At 37.6% G+C, this 17,074-nt stretch overlaps 1 protein-coding gene across 2 annotated transcripts in view; it reads left to right on the top strand.

Moving 5' to 3' along the window:
• Positions 1–334: 334 nt before the first annotated feature.
• The window catches only part of LOC126174861 (uncharacterized protein C2orf42 homolog), a 231,343-nt gene continuing 214,603 nt past the window's right edge, over positions 335–17,074 (top strand). The window contains exons 1-2 of one of the 2 annotated variants that reach the window (XM_049921261.1): positions 335–647; positions 16,284–16,391. The gene's annotated coding sequence lies outside the window, so the exon portion shown is untranslated. The remainder of the gene's footprint in view (positions 648–16,283; positions 16,392–17,074) is intronic. The other variant, XM_049921260.1, reaches the window with a different exon arrangement.

The raw sequence follows: 17,074 nt of genomic DNA, 5'->3' as shown, positions 1-17,074 counted from the left end.
GATACAGCAAAGAAGTGTAAAAGAAACGAATGTAAGAATATTAGCCAAAAATTAGAGGTAAACGAAGAAAGCAGTTGAAATGAAGTGAGCTCGTTACAGTCGAAATGATATTTAAAATTAATTACTTACTGTACCGTACTTAATTAAAATGACAAAACGGAACAATCTGGAACGAAAATTAGAACCTGTGAAGTGAAGTGGAAAAATCCTGAAATGATACCAAACTTTAACATATTATCCCTTCAAAGTGAAGTACCCTACTGAAGTAGAAATTACAATCAATTATAACGATACTATGTAACATTTTTCCGAACAACTATCGAACACAGAAGCTTGTGTCAAAACAAATGCCAGCCGAATTTTGGATGATGGCGGATCTTTCGTGGTATATGAGAGAAGTGATAGTTTTGTGCAGTGTTTGTTTACTCTAACGTGTTTACACCTGTTACAGTTCTTGGTTGTTGTCTGCATTGATTCACTGTGACAACGTATTGCATCGGAATGCAAATAACAGTATTCACCCTAATTATATGAATTTTGACGAAACACCGAAAAATTTAAATGTTATTCGTGTTTGAGATCAGGAACCTTGCATCTAAAATTACAGGTCCGAACGATAGATATTTCGTCTCCGATTACACCTAATGGTAAGTACAGACAGATTAAACAGTAATTAATGGCTTTCATTTCGTCCGTGCGGAATTTTACGCGTTTGCCTGTGCTCTCCCAGCATGTTGAATTCACTTATGAATGGCAACTGGTTATTTGCGCATGATTCATAAATCTTTAGTCCTGCCCATATTGTATTAGTACCTCACGAATTTTAACTTTAAAAAATTCTTTTGGAATTAATTCACCTTAGTATTGCATAACCTGTTAGATCTTGGGTTGTTTTCACTCGAAAAGATTTGGTTATTTTCAATCGGTACGCGACTGACAGGTCGAAAGATTAGCCTGTTTTGTTGCAGTGCATCCTCTCCAGCAAGAGTGATTTGAATCTTGGCTAAACATAGCTATTTGTGATGCGTATGAAAGCAGTTGTCAGTAAGAGCCTCTCTCTCTCTCTCTCTCTCTCTCTCTCTCTCTCTCTCTCTCTCTGTCGTCTCTTCAGTCTCTCTTTGCCCCATATGTTTTCCAACCAAAATATTTTTAATACTGATGTAGGCTACTCAGGCATCGTGTGCATGTCTCATATCCCATTTGCCATCATTTGCTTCATTCAGAGTTTAGTTACTCCAACATATCACAGATTTCTGGAATCATACGATCAAAAGTAATTGTTCAGCATATGTTAATACTACATGTTTTATTTTTTTCCATCAGATTCTGTGTTGCACAAATCGCAAATTGTGCTGTGGCTTCGCAAATTTATAAAATTTTGTTTCACTGGGGAACATCCATCAGTATGATAGTGGTAGTGATGTAAGTGGAGATAAAACATTGTACACTCAATCCACCATGTGGAATAATTCTCAACTGCAAGTAACAGTACTATGGGACTTAACTTGTGAGGTCTTCAGTCACTTAGAACTACTTAAACCTAACTAACCTAAGGACATCACACACATCCATGCCCAAGGCAGAATTCGAACCTGTGACCGTACTGGTCTCGCGGTTCCAGACTGTAGCGCCTAGAACCGCTTTGCCACTCCAGCCGGCTTTTAACATCTAGATGACGTTGGGGGTCATTAAAAACATTTCCATAGTCAAGTTCAAATTGCACAAAGATTGCGGTGTTGCAATGTGTTGTTATCACTGAACCTTCTTGTCTGTAGCTGTCTCTCAGATGCAGCAACGATATTAACTTATCTTTGAAGAGAGAGTCCATAAACCTCACTAAAGGGTTGAAACTGAGAATGCTTTTATTGATTTACAGTTCACGCAGATTTCAATGTAATTAGAAGTGTTGAAATTATTACATACCATCTTCTTTGGCTAAGATCTTCAAACATTGACTACTGTCCATTCTGTGAGCGTCGTGAATTGGTCCTTGTGATGTAGACATTTTAAGACTGCAAGAGGAACATAAACAGCATTGTACAGAGTGCTTTACTTTGGATGCTGTACCATACTGTAATTTATTGTGAAGACAGTCTCACCAAAAACAGAACCACAAGGAACATCATTCCTTTGCTTGGAAGGGTCCCACCCTCCCATGTAACCCCCCCCCCCCCCCTATGTTCTGCAAAACTATGTAAATAAAGACCATATGTCCATCACAAAAAAAAGTGAAAGAAATGATCAGTGTAAAGAGAGTGACATCCTTGGGGATCTAAATTATGTCTGCAGAGGAATGCGTACTGTGTATCACTTCCAAAATGATTTATCTGTCAAGAATGAAGTGCTGCACCACACCAAAAACAGATAACGAGCTGTATGGATGCTAAATACCTCACAGTGTTCGGCAAAGCACTACAATGTTTTCAGGTTTACTGAACAAACAGTCTTGCTCTGTTGTCAGTATCTAGTGCTCTTTCTGCTCATTCTTGGTTTTTGTCTCCTTACACTGATCTTCACATTTCTGTGACTGGTGTTGTTCAGCCCTCCAGAGACACCAGTGGAATCCTGAAAAATATCCCCAATGAAATTAGAAGCAAAAGCTAATATGGCCTAACGAGTCAGAAGATTTTACTATCAACTACCATGAAACCTGCAGACTTACATGTTTTTTCCCCCTCAGAAAGTTCCTGACCATACACAGGACACCAAAGATGACCCCTCAGTGACATTTATGATGTGTGGTTTTTGGCAAAATCTCAGTTCAAGAGTTTTTTTGTTGCTTTTTATTTTATGTGAAAGATAACAATTTTCTCATCGGATATGATCAGTCTAGAAATACTTGCCAAAGTTCTTTTGTGGTGGTTATCCCACCTTTTTTATTATTAAAATTAAAAAAATAATTGTCTCCAAAAGAAATGCCAACCTCATAAATTTTGATGTTTTTATCATTAATCAGTACTTTAAAGTACCACATTCCTCCAAAAGGAGAAGTCTCCATATTCATTTTAAGCAGTTTTATAAACAGTGTTTGGGTTGAACTCCTATGTCTAAAACTGAGGGTTCAGTTGTAAATAGGCATGCAAAGATTCACAAAATTTGTCTCCTGTACCAATATGCAGTTGTTGAATTCTGCTAACTGTGTTTTACGGTTATTCTGTGGGAAAGATTGTCTTTGAAATGTCTTCTGACTGGGTCACAGGAGAGAAAAGTGTGTTGACTATTTGTGTTTCCATTAAAGAGTGATTGTAAGACTAACAAAATGACAGACTTTCTTCAATTTTCACAAATTTGGTGATTTCCCGGGAAAGGACAGACTCGCCTAACAGACGCTTGGTATGGAAAATATAACAGATGACTCTTTGGAAGCTACATTTTTACAGCTACATGTGTACTCTGCAAACCACCCTGAGATGCATTTTGGCAGGGGGTACATCTATATTACTAGTTATTAGGGTTTCTTCCTGTTCCAGTTAAGTGTGGAGCATGGAAAGAATGATTTTTTTATGCCTCTGTGCATGTAGTAATTGTGGCTTGTAAATAAATAATGGGCCAAGTGCCAAAAAATTGATTTAGAGATAATCAACAAAATGTGTATAGCACTGGAACAAAAGCAGTGGGCCTATAAAAGTTGGGGATCACTACACAAACACTAAAACTATACAGATTTTTTGTCACATATGTGTTTTTATTCTATGTTAATGGATTTGAGAACAAAAGATACAAAATGTAAAGAAAATGAAACGTCCTGTTTGCAAAGGGTTTAACATAAATAACTATCCAATGGTATCACTTTAATAGCTAAATCCCTTCTCTTTTCTTCAGACAGCCTTCATTCATGGTGTAGTGTTTCCAGCTGCATGTGTTGAAGATCAGAAGGCTTCACGTTTCTCTTCAAGATGTAGTATTCCTTGAACTCTTCAATTTCACTGAGAGTTGACTGAACTTGCAGTACCCCAGGCTGTTCAGCAGTCAGTCTGATCCAGTGTGCTTTTGAAATATGCACATTGGTGAGATTCATATAATTTTCAGCAGCTGACTTAAAGTCGTAAAAATCTGTTTCTTGCACAATAGTCACTATGAATGGTGTTGTGTGTGTAGCTTCAGTGATGAGGCAAACTAAATCTTTTGGAACTTCACACACAGTTAGCCTCTTTTGTTTCTCAATGCGAGCAAAATCATGATCACAGGACATAAAAGTGTCTTTTCACCAAAAGCTTGTGTTCTATTTCCGTAAAGTAACCCTTTGCTGTAAGGTAAACCCACAGAAACATCATCTTCTTTTTGTTCTGCCCACAGCAGTTGTCGCTCCACATTATTAGTTTATTTTTACAAGTAAGTATCAAAGTAAAAGCTTTGTGCACATAGGAAGCAATATCATTCCCACTCCTGCCACATATGGCCCCATGCCAAAGAAACATGTGACCAGTTTGATTATCACCAGCATTAATGCAAAAGTTGTAATTTGAGAACTGTTACAAATAGTACGTTTCACTGTGTCTTAATGAAGGAAGAGAAATCACTTTTTGCAAATCCATTGCAGCTGTACATACTTCAGAGTTAAACCCTTAACTCTTGATTGTGTCAGCTTTCATGGAATCCATAGCTTTCTATGCTTTTCAGTGATGGCGTTCTAGCTGCAGTTTATTGTCTTTATTATTGTGATCACATCTCATTTTGGCTCTAAGGTCACATGTAGAACATGGGTTACTGGACAAATGATGACATTTTAGCTTGAGGAATTTGTCTTTAAAAGCTTTTGCATAGAAGCGGTATGTGATGTTGCCTTTGAAATTCCTTAAATAATTGATAAACAATCAGGTCTTCACTTAAGTATTGTGCATCACCCGATTTTTCCCTTAAATAGTGGCTTTCTTGTCTTGGTATGGCGTTAATATGAACAACAACCAGCTTTTCATCTTCTTCTGTATCTTTCCAGACTGTTTTGTCTTATTTCCTCACTTTTAATCATACACAATCACACCACTCTGCTTCAACTGTGTTAATGTCTGAACTCTTCTTTTGGTCAAAGTGAGAACCTCAATAAATGTTCCTTTATATACCTTATTACATCTCCCTCACCATCAGGCAATGTGTAACACAGTTAAGTTTTACTTCTTGGGTATGACCAGTTGTCCTGCACCTTCTTCAGTAGACAGCTGAGCAGTTTCGTTACTATCATTATATATTTTTTGACCTTCGCCTCTTCCTTTGCCAACATGTATGTGAGACATTGCATAGTTATTTTGCTTTACTGTATCATTTAGTGAGCAGAATTCCTTAAACAACTTAAGTTTCTGGTCATATGAAAGGTGCCTGCATTTAAACTGACATTTACAGGAGACCTGAAAGAGTGAAGCAGCATATGTAATATGTTTAAATCAACATGCCTAAGTATTTGCTGGTAAGTTAATGATTTCATTCGAGTAGTTAACTATAACCTCATAATCAGAATGATGATTTTTGTCCATACAAAATTTGAGGTCAATTTTCGTAGTAGTAGGTGTTGTTTTTGTGTCATCGACAGTTGCGGTTGAGCTATATAGGTTAAGGGAAGTGTCCAATTCCTGTAGCTTTTGTTGGTGTAGCGGAGTGTTGTAATTTATCTCCCCCCCCCCCCCCACCATCATTTTGTGTGATTTTGGATCATGGCGTTTTTTACTGTTTTATTTAGCTTGTCCCCACACTAAAGCCCCCAATTCCCCATGGTTGTCCCGGTAGTTTGACTGTATTTTTGGAGGGAGATGTTAATGTCTTATTTATGTGTATTTCCCTGTTTATTGTCTTGTGTATTTAGTGATGTCATAGGTGCCATATTGGAGATGCTTAAAATGGCCATTTCTGCCATATTGATGATGTGGATCAAAGCAGATGGGTGGACTCTGACATTTCTGTAATCCCTGAAGTACCATCTGAAAGAAGCTGGATAAATATTCAGTCACATCTTAATAAGATTTTAAGATAGTGCAGAGATTGGCAACTTGCTCTAAATGTTCAAAAATGTAAAACTGTGCACTTCACAGATTGAAAAAAACGTAGTATCCTATAACTATAATTTGAATGAGTCACTGTTGGAATAGGCCAACTCATATAAATACTGGGCTATAACACTTTGAAGGGATATGAAATGGAATGATGACATAGGTTCAGTCGTGGGTAAAGCATATAGTAGTTTCGGTTTATTGGTAGAATACTGGAAAAGTCAACAAGTAGAGTGCTTACAAATCACTCATGCAACTCATTGTAGAATATTGCTCAAGAGTGTGGGACCCATACCAGATGGGACTAACTGGGGATATTAAACGTATACAGAGAAGGACAACATGACTAGTCACAGGTTTGTTTAATCCATGGGAGAGTGGCACAGAGATACTGAAAGAACTGAAATGACAGACTCTTGAAGACAGATGTAAACTATCCTGAGCAAGTCTATTAACAAAGTTTCAAGAACCAGCTTTAAATGATTGCTCTAGGGATATAATACAACATCCTGCATGTCACTCATACAGAAATCATGAGGATAAAATTAGAATAATTGTGGCATGTAAGTGAATAATGGGTCAATTGCCAAAAAATGAAAATTTGAGTTCTAGGTGAAATTCCACTGTAACTGCCAACGCCAATAACATATATTCTGATACAAGCACCAGAACAGCGTGAAACAGTATTTACAGCTGTCACACGACGGCTCTTGAGCCTAACACCAACATTGATGTTCAAATAACAAGTCATGTGCCCTCTGTTCTCTGTTATTGCCTTGGCGTGAACCTGTGTGAATTGTCAACAACTGAAGTAGCTCTGTAGTTTGTTTGCAATAATAGGACACTGCCAAAGAAATTATTACAGAAACATAATACACAATATTGAAAAATATAAAAGAAAACTGCACCAAAACAGAGGAAGAGGGGTGAAGGTAGAGCTCAAAGTGAAAGGAAAAAATTAAGCAGCGAAGGAAAGGAATATACTCAAAAAGTCAGCACTGTGGTTCCAGCTTAAGAGGCTCCCAAGCACCAGGTAGGCCTTGATTGCTGTTTTAATTTTTATTGCAAGGGATGGAATCTGCATAAGTTATATTCTAGTATTTTAAGACATTTAATTTGTCATTGAAACAAACGATACCAAAACACCAACACCAACGCCTACAACTAAAACTACGAAAATAGACTCTGACATTTCCCTTGACCTATATAGGTCAAGGCCATAGATGACAATCCCAAAACACCAATACCTTCAACTACGAAAAATAAAATCAAGACCACCTCAAAAACCCTAAAATCAAAAGTCCTTACATGAATTAAAGCACAATCAGTACACCATAAACACACAAAACATCGCAACTCGAGAAGAATAGACCCAAAAGAACAATTACTTATCACCAACAAATTCCAGTGCTGAGGCCACCTGCCCCCCCCCCCCCCCCATACATAATGTATCTACATAATGACTGTTAATGTTGACTTGAGAGCTTATAGATCTACTTGTGAGTTAAATGAAATCGTTGCGAACATTATGCTACCAGGTGGACCAGCTTCTGGATATAGGTTTTTTTGTTGCAAGACTGTAACTCCTTCATCAGTGTGAACTCCCATTTTATGTTTTGAAGACTGTGGGTATCCTAGTACCAATTAGTTCATCATGAAAGCATCACTCAGTACGAAGGGAAGGTTCAAGCTCATTAGAACACACAGTTAGTTCACTTAATTACAAATTTTGTTTCCAAGCAGAGTGCACAAAAGTACTATGAGACCAGTATGTGAGAACATGGTAATGGAAATGGTTTAATGTGTGACAGAGTTTTCAGGTGTTTATAAGTCCTATTAAAATGAAATGTTGAATTTAAAAGAAGAGCATTACATAACCACCAAAAATGCTGTATTGTGTTGTCACTGGCGGGTGATCGGTTTTGTTCATAATTATTATTAGCTGCAGCATCTAGCATCTGATGTAGGTCTAATTATTATACGTTTGACATCAAGGAATCTTTCTGTAACCTGACGTAATATTAATCTGCGACTTGAAGATGGTCACTTGACTGAAAATGGTTGTCTGTTGGCAGATAAACATTACAGCAGCTTTTGGTGGTTTCGTGACACTGTTTTTACATAAATCAACGCTGTGCAACACTTTTTACAGAAAAATATTTTGAAAAATGGGAGTACTTCTTTTCATGTTATGTAGTACTGTATGATTCTGATTGGCAGTAAAAAAAATTGTACGTTTGGGTTTGACAAAAGAAAGAGAAAAAGGGGGAGCAATCCCTGAGACTTTGGCTTAGCCATTTCTCTGCAATATCTTTTCTTCCAGAAGTGATAGTTCCACAAATGTGCAGGAGAATTTCTGTGGGGGTTGGAATTTGGGAGAATAGGCACTGGTGGAAGTGAAGTTGTGAGATTAGGTAGTGAGTCATGAATGGGATAGCTTAGTTGTTACGGCACTTTTCCATGGAAGGCGAAGTCACAGGTTCGAATCTTGATCTGTTGCATAGTTTGTATCTGCCACAATGTTCAAAGAGGTTGTTTTTGGTCCCTTTTTAGTCATACTTTTCATAATTTTATGAGAAAAAAGAGCTATTGGTAGCAACAAAGAACTAACATTAAATACAATTCTTGTAATACACCTCTGTAATGTGATAATACTGTCCTTGTAAGATGAGTTAAAAGAAAAAAAATGATTGTGCATACTGCCAATATTGATGAATATAGGTGCTTCATTAATTCTAGGCAGGGGTTTTTCCAATTAAGCTTGTAATCTATCTGTAATTCCAAGAACTTAAAAACTTTCTACTACTTGGGTTTCATTGTTAGAGAAGACTATTTGATAATTTGTTTGCTTAAACTGCTCACATTAGCCCATCTATGTGTCTATACTGACCTCCTTTATCACCAGTGTGCTCCAGGTTTAGGAAAGAGAGAAAGGTCCGGGAGTATAAAACGCTAGTCCACCTATCACAGCATGTACCAAGAATTAGTATGGAAAACTTCATCCTGTTGATCTGTCATTAATTATTTATGTAATTTACACTTGACATAACGCTGCTGAAGTTGCCAAAACTTTCATCCTTAGCCCGTAGACAGTGATTAAACAGAACAGTTTGTCAGTTGTGAATCTGGACTATGATACGTATATGAACACTTCGTTTCCATGTGTACTGGAGAATTACAGATTGCTATCTAGTTATTTGCCTGTACCATGGATCCTTGGACATCATTAATTCATTGGAAGGAAATTGGATTTCTTCCATTTGCAACAATAATCTAAATCAATTCTTCACACATAAATAAATCCATTTGCCGCTTAGTATTTAACACAGATGACCTTCCAGAAAACAGTTAAGACATTTAGTTTGCTTCACTCAACTGGTACACATTGTTCATCAATCAAAGTACTTTACAACACAAAATGGAAATTAAACAATTGAAAATTCAGGATCGAGTAATGACAATATTATGAAAAAGATAAATTGTTACTCACCATCTAGCGAAGATGTTGAGTCGCAAACAGGCACAATAAAAAGATCACACACACACACACACACACACACACACACACACACACACACACACACACACACACAAAAACGCAGCTCATACACACACAACCACTTTCTCTGGTTGCCAAGTCTTTAAGAGGGACAAACCAAGTGACTGGGAACGTAACAGTTTTTTCAGTACCTGGTGTGTACTGGACCAGATGGACAGACTTAAAATGATGAAGCCATTATTTTTCGTGGAACAAATAAAGATAAATGTGGAAAAGTAGATGCATTGGAAAAAGTGCAACATGCATTGCTGTTGATTAAAGCCCCCTTTGCTGCACAGTCTCATGCACTTCAGGCATGTGAAAGACTGGATGATAGACCAGTGACTATTAGTCCACCCAAAACTTTGAATATGGTACAAGGAATTAACTTTCACAGAGACATTAGACGCCATACAGACAAGGAGCTAGTCTAGCATGGTGAGGTGTACATTATGTCAGACTGGTCCGAAAAGATCCAAAAGATATATATCTTTCTCTGGGAGGACATATCCTTCAAAAGTTAAGATGAAAGTGTGCATATATATATATATATATATATATATATATATATATATATATAATAGAGGGAAACATTCCACATGGGAAATATGGAAGATGTGACTTACCAAACGAAAGTGCTGGCACGTTGATAGACACAATGTCTGCTTGTGTCTGTGTATGTGCGGATGGATGTGTGTGTGTATGCGAGTGTATACCTGTCCTTTTTTCCCCCTAAGGTAAGTCTTTCCGCTTCCGGGATTGGAATGACTCCTTACCCTTTCCCTTAAATCCCACATCCTTTCGTCTTTCCCTCTCCTTCCCTCTTTCCTGATGAAGCAACCGTTGGTTGCGAAAGCTTGATTGTTGTGTGTATGTTTGTGTTTGTTTGTGTGTCTATCAACCTGCCAGCGCTTTCGTTTGGTAAGTCACATCTTCTTTGTTTTTAGATATATTTTTCCCACGTGGAATGTTTCCCTCTTTCATCTCAACTTTTGAAGGATATGTCCCCCCCAGAGAAAGATAAGGTCATACTGTAGAGAGGTAATGCGAAACCTTATGTCCCACTGCCAATGAAATGTGCTTGTTGCTTATATTTTGAACACATGTCATCCTGCTGCACAGCAGACTTACAGTGTGGAAGCTGTGGAAGATCACTTCATAAAGGTTGTTCTTGTGCACAACCACCTTTTAAAGTAAGTTGTAAGTAACACCATGCCCCACATTCACCAGTTTGCCCAGTAATTAGTAAAGAAAATCCAAGAATATAACATGATGAAGTACCTGTCATATCCAGAGCCACGGAAAAAATATGATTATGCAAAAATCACATCCATTACACCACCTCCCCTTCCCCCACCACCTCAAAAACATCTAATCTACTACGTATATAAACCAAGAACCTTCAAACAATACAGAAAAATATGTGCAATGGAGACTTTCACTACTTTTGACTTACAGTCTTACAGAGCCAGCAGAAGCCTCCCAGCAGATGCTGCAGAAGACATTTCATGTCCTTCCAACTGAAAGAGAGAGGAAGACCCACTCCACAGCTTCTTCGTCCCAAAATATAACTGACATACAGTCAAATACTAGTCAGTGGTTCTTCTTACCCAGATAAAAGACAGAGAACTAATTCATGTGTTCTTTTTTTAACCCGAACACTCCTTGACACCAAAAGAATCTATGGAAACTACGCCAACCCCACAGGAGCCATTGGAACATTGTGTAGGTCAAAGCATACCATCACTCTCATTGTTTCTGATCACGCCATCTTCACTGCGATTTAACAATGGAATGGCAATGACTATTACAGTATCACCAATTTAAAGAAATTTGAAAATTAATCACAAACTATCGCATAATACATATTGCATTTCACAAGAATCAAGATGATTAGAAGACCATCTTTGGATTTCTGGAGGGTATAATGCATGAAGTGAAAATAGAATAAACATGGAACGAGCATCCAGAGTTGTTTGTACAGTGGTCAAATCAAACACATCCAGTGAACAAGTACCTGTAAATACTACACTCGAATTAATAGCCATTAGAATACAATTGATCATAATTATGACAATCTGTAATATCTACATTTCCTTTGACCGAGAAATTTCCTACAGAGAGATGGAAGATGTAATTAAATGGTTACCCCCTCACCTTTCATTTTATTTGGAGATTTTAATGCCCATAATCACTTATGGGGCAGTGAGATAACAAATAGTAAAAGGCAACAACTAGAAAGACTATTCTCAGACCTCAATCCCTGCATGATAAATTTGGGAGCTCCCAACACATTTCAGCACTGCTTATGGCTCCTGTTCTGCAATAGAGTTGACAATATGCAGTCCTAACCTCGCACTTGTGATCCAGTGGAATGTTCATGACAATGTTTGCAAACATTACTATTACCCGATTGTTGTATTGGTCCTAGATTTACATCACAACCAATGTTGACCATGTTCATCACTGCAAAGAGCCAATTGAAATTCTTTCACAGTTAAAGTGCAGAACAATTAATACAAAGAAGAGGATCAATGAAATAGAACATGATGCAACAGACACGATCATCCAAGCTGAGAACAATAATACCATTCTCTTCAGATATTTCTAGATGGAAACTTTTCCATGGTAGTGCAAAGAGATCGCAGATTCCATGGAAGAACTCTACATAGGCGACATCCCTCTACTGAAAATGTAGTTTTATTCAAAACAGCAAGGGCAAAAGCCTGTTGCTTAGTAAAACAAAGAAGAAAGAAAGTTGGGAGTGAAATGTTTTTTCTGTGACAGCAGGTACCCCAACATCACAGATGTGGTCCAAATTACTGTGGATTAATGGATTTCAGGACACTAATAGAATCCAGGGAATTGTTGATAAAGGGAAATGAATGCCAGTTTCTCTGACATTGCTGACCTTTTAGCTATACTGTATATTATGCAGAAATGTCAGCATTTAAGAATTACCATCCTAATTCCACTCAGTGTTGACTTTTAACAGAATGTAATACTTTAACTTTCTACCTCATTGGCAACCTACAATGCACCCTTTACGACCTGGGAATCCATAACACTTTAAACAATGTAGAGATATGTCCGCAGGATGAGGCAAGATCCATAATCAAATACTTCAAAATATTGGTCAGAATAGTAAAAACTCTAGTCTAAACGTTTTTGACAAATTATGGCAAGAGGGCGAATTTCCCTTGCAATGGAGAGAGAGAGATGACCACAATATCTGTATCGAAATGAGGACATAGGAACAGGTTCAAATCAGTCAACCTAACAAGTAACTTGGGAAGATTATTAGAAGTGATGGTTAATGCATGTACTTACTGGTGTTTGGAATCTAGAAATCTTTTTTCCCAATTCTATTGCGGCTTTCGGAGATCTTGATCCACCACAGATCATCTCATATGATTGGAGTTTGTGATTCGAGAGGCCTTTGTTAACCAACGACATATGGTCACAGTATTTATTGACTTACACAAAGCATATGATATAATGTGGGAACTCTGCATAAGTGGATTTTTTCAGCAAATTTACTAGTCTTCATAGAGATTTTTTTTTTTTTAAATCATAGACTGTTTGGAGACAGTGGGTTTGGCACGTAGTAACCTATATGTGCAGGAAAATGACGACCCACAAGGGTGAGTTTTAAGTGCCATAATTTTTGATAATAAATTTATATGGTTACCACATATATGACAACTCAAGACTTCTTGCATGGAGAAACTAAATACTCTCCAATTCGTCACTAATAGCTCCTAGGGTCAAAGCAAACAGTTTTATTAACATTTTATAAAGAACTCATTTTACCCTCTTTGGACTATGGAAGCATTGTTTATACGTCAGTAGCACCATCCATCCTAGAAATATTAAATCCTGTTCACCACAATGTAATTCATTTGGCAGCTGGAGCTCTTTGAACGGGTCTAGTCCATAGCTCATTGTGGAAGCTGGAGTACCACAGCAGAAAATATAATGCCAACAACATTTATTGAATGATGCAATCGTGATTAATCAAATGCCCTACCACCCCTGTCATCTCATTTTATTTCACAATCCCATAACCCTGTTACTCGTCAACCCTCTTGTAACAGGTTAACTGGCAGCAGTATGACTGGACAGACATGAACTTCAACTTCCTCCGATTACCTGCTGCAATACTCTGTCTTGAAAGCCAAGGTATGTTCCCTAACCAACAGTGATGATGAGCTTAAGGTGTGCTGCCAAAGAGAATACTACTCCCACTTTTTATCAATGTGCATTTTATTCATTCATCCAAAAGTATCCTCATTTTAATCTCCTCTAAGCAGATGGCTCCAAACAAGTTGGCGATGCATATGTACACAACTTAAATCAAGAATAACATTCCTTAGCAAAAGAATGCAGTATATACTAGTAAGTTAGTAGCTATACATAGAGCTCTGCAAAGCATATCGACTTCCCCTTGACAGAATTTTTGTTTATACAGCGACTCCTTGAGTGTTTTAAAACAACAGACAAAGGCTGTCCAAAACATCCATTGGTATCTGCTGTACATGACAAACAGGAATATTCATTGTTTTTCTCTCGATGACAAGTAATGTTGGCGTTTTGTGTAATGAGCCGACTGGAAAACTGGCCAAAGAAGCAGTGGCGGGAAACATTCAACTAGATATTCCAAGTGCTGAGTTACGCGTACATATAAGACACCACTTGTAGAAGACGTGGCAATATAGTACACCATCCAATAGTCTATGAATCACTAAGGTCTGGCACACGTCACTATGCAGATTAGTAAGGGAAGGTATTTCCTTATGCTACTTCAGAATTTGGCATACCAAAATAATTTGTTGATTACTGTTATGACAAGAACAACCCCTGCAGTGCACCTGTGGAGAAATATTAGCGGTTTGGCACATCCTTGAATATTGTGCAGTTATTCAAGATCTCCGACTTCAAATGGACGTATATATATATTACACCACCTATCAGTCTAGCAGATGCGACACACTTCATACAAAGAAGTTAGTTATATATTACAACAAGTTTTGAGGAGGAGAACATTGTTATATCGACTTAGGGGGTGGATGATACTAACTACATATTTTATGTCAGTGAAAATAATCAATTTTTGAAAACGTAAAGTCTTTCCTTCACATCCCATCCTGTAAGTCTCCCCTGACTCGGAGGGGTTTCCTGAACTCTACCCCTTTTCCTAAACCTCACCAGTCCTTTTCCTTCACCCTTCTTCCCTCCCCTTGAACCCTTTTGCCAGAAGAAGGAGCCACTGGCTCCAAAAGCTTGAATACATAATAATTTTTATATGTGTGTTTTCCTCTCGGCACTTGGCGAGCAGATTTTTTTAGCTATCCAATTACATTATAACTACATATTTTAGGTTGCCATTCTAACTTTTACACAGTGTAATTAGTTGTATTTTTGCCAGTTGAATTTAGTAGGCTAGTTACTCATTTATCTACCTAGTACAAAACATATGATAGTTCGATTACTGTTAAACAGTGAGGGTTGGGGTGGGGTCGGGGGGGGGGGGGGGGGGGGGGAGTGGGGTGTGAAGGGGAAGGAAGGGAAGGGAAGGGAAGGGAAGTTCATACCTACATCTTCTGACACCATGAGAGAATCAAGGGGCTAATAACCATAAAATTGAGCCACTTTATGTTTACAATTGTCATCATCATTGATGTCATCAATTCTTCGTCTGGTCCTCTTTCGAGTCACCATTCCTTTTACTGAATCCTTTATGATTCAGGCCCTTGCAGTGTTCAAGCCAATTTCTTTCCTGTCTCTAAACTGTTTCCAGTATTTGTCTTTTCTCATTCTCCGTATGTAACACAACCTCGTTAATTACTTTATCCGTCCATTTCACACCTTCCAATCTTCTACAGACTGACATTTCAGAAGCCTCTACATATTTATGGTCTTGCTAGCATACTCTCCATTTTTAGGTACCATACACATTTTTTTTATACAAAACACTTCACTAATCTTTCCCTTGATCGTTTATTGAATTGTCAATAGAAAACAGTCCTCCTGTAAATAATTGCTTTTGCAATAGTCATCTTAGTTTTTATTTCTTGATTATAAGTCATGTTACTTTATTTTGCATACTAGGTACTTGACGTTATCAAGTTCTTCCACTGATTCATCACAAATTTCTATCTTGCTTTGTAAAAACCATTGTCGTAATCTTTTTCACATTTATATTCATTCTATGTTCATCACAACTAGTGTTCAGTTATTCTAATATGTTATTAATTGCTTTTTCATTTTCTATTAGTAACTCCATGTTGTCATCAAATCTTATACATTTGTTATCCTTCCCCCCCTGTTGTCAGACAACTCTTTCGCTGGAAGCAGTTTTTAACTAAATCATTTAAATAGATATTAAACAAAGTATGTGATAGATAACCGACGTATCTGATCCCTCTCCTCTTTTAATTCCTCATATCCTGTATCATTAGTTTTAGCTTTCATATATAGAATGGTTGTTAGTCTCATTTCTTTCAAGTTAACTCCAGTCTGCTGCCAGATATCGTAAAGTTTAGTCCACTGAACACTTTACTCTATTGCACAGTTAACTGTAGCCTTCAGTTGCAACAATCACTGAGCAGATGTGTTTAAATTGAGAGCACCTCTCTGGGCTTATCCAGTTGATGAGTTACTATGTAATGTATCCAAGTATATATAATTGTGTATAGAAGTTTGTTTGATTTGTAATTTGGTTTCCTGTTATTTTAATATCCCCCTTTTCCTTTCTTCTTGAACAGGTTATCTGACATGGTAATAAGACAAAATCAGTACCATTTGAGCTACAGGAAACTGAAACATGTAATACCGACTGTTCATTAATCTTGGGAGAACTTACGCTGAATGAGGTATCAAATTTATTGTCATGTATGGAATATATTTCATGCCGTTAGTTTATTTCACTATTGACACCATAGCTATTTCTGTCAAGTCATCTAGTTACTCACAGTTCTCATAAACGTTGTAGCACAAATGCAGTATTTCCGTCTTTCCTTGGCTTAAACCATTGAGAGCTCAATAGTACTCCCATACCCACCAGCCACACTACACATTTCATTTCCTAAAGTGCCATTTCAACTTCTTGCATAATGATTGGAAATCATTTGTCCACTTTAAGTAATTCTTTCAAACAATGGAAACTCTGTGTTGGAATTGCAACTGTTGTTGTTGTGGTCTTCAGTCCTGAGACTGGTTTGATGCAGCTCTCCATGCTACTCTATCCTGTGCAATCCTCTTCATCTCCCAGTACCTACCGCAACCTACATCCTTCTGAATCTGTTTAGTGTATTGATCTCTTGGTCTCCCTCTACGATTTTTGCCCTCCACGCTGCCCTCCAATGCTAAATTTGTGATCCCTTGATGCCTCAAAACATGTCCTACCAACCGATCCCTTCTTCTAGTCAGGTTGTGCCACAAACTTCTCTTCTCCCCAATCCTATTCAATACCTCCTCATTAGTTACGTGATCTACCCACCTTATCTTCAGCATTCTTCTGTAGCACCACATTTCGAAAGCTTCTATTCTCTTCTTG

This window comes from Schistocerca cancellata, chromosome 3 (genome assembly GCF_023864275.1).
Source record: "Schistocerca cancellata isolate TAMUIC-IGC-003103 chromosome 3, iqSchCanc2.1, whole genome shotgun sequence".
NCBI lineage: Eukaryota > Metazoa > Arthropoda > Insecta > Orthoptera > Acrididae > Schistocerca > Schistocerca cancellata.
The sequence above is the reverse complement of the archived record's forward strand: the minus strand, read 5'-3'. Positions and strand labels throughout refer to the sequence as shown.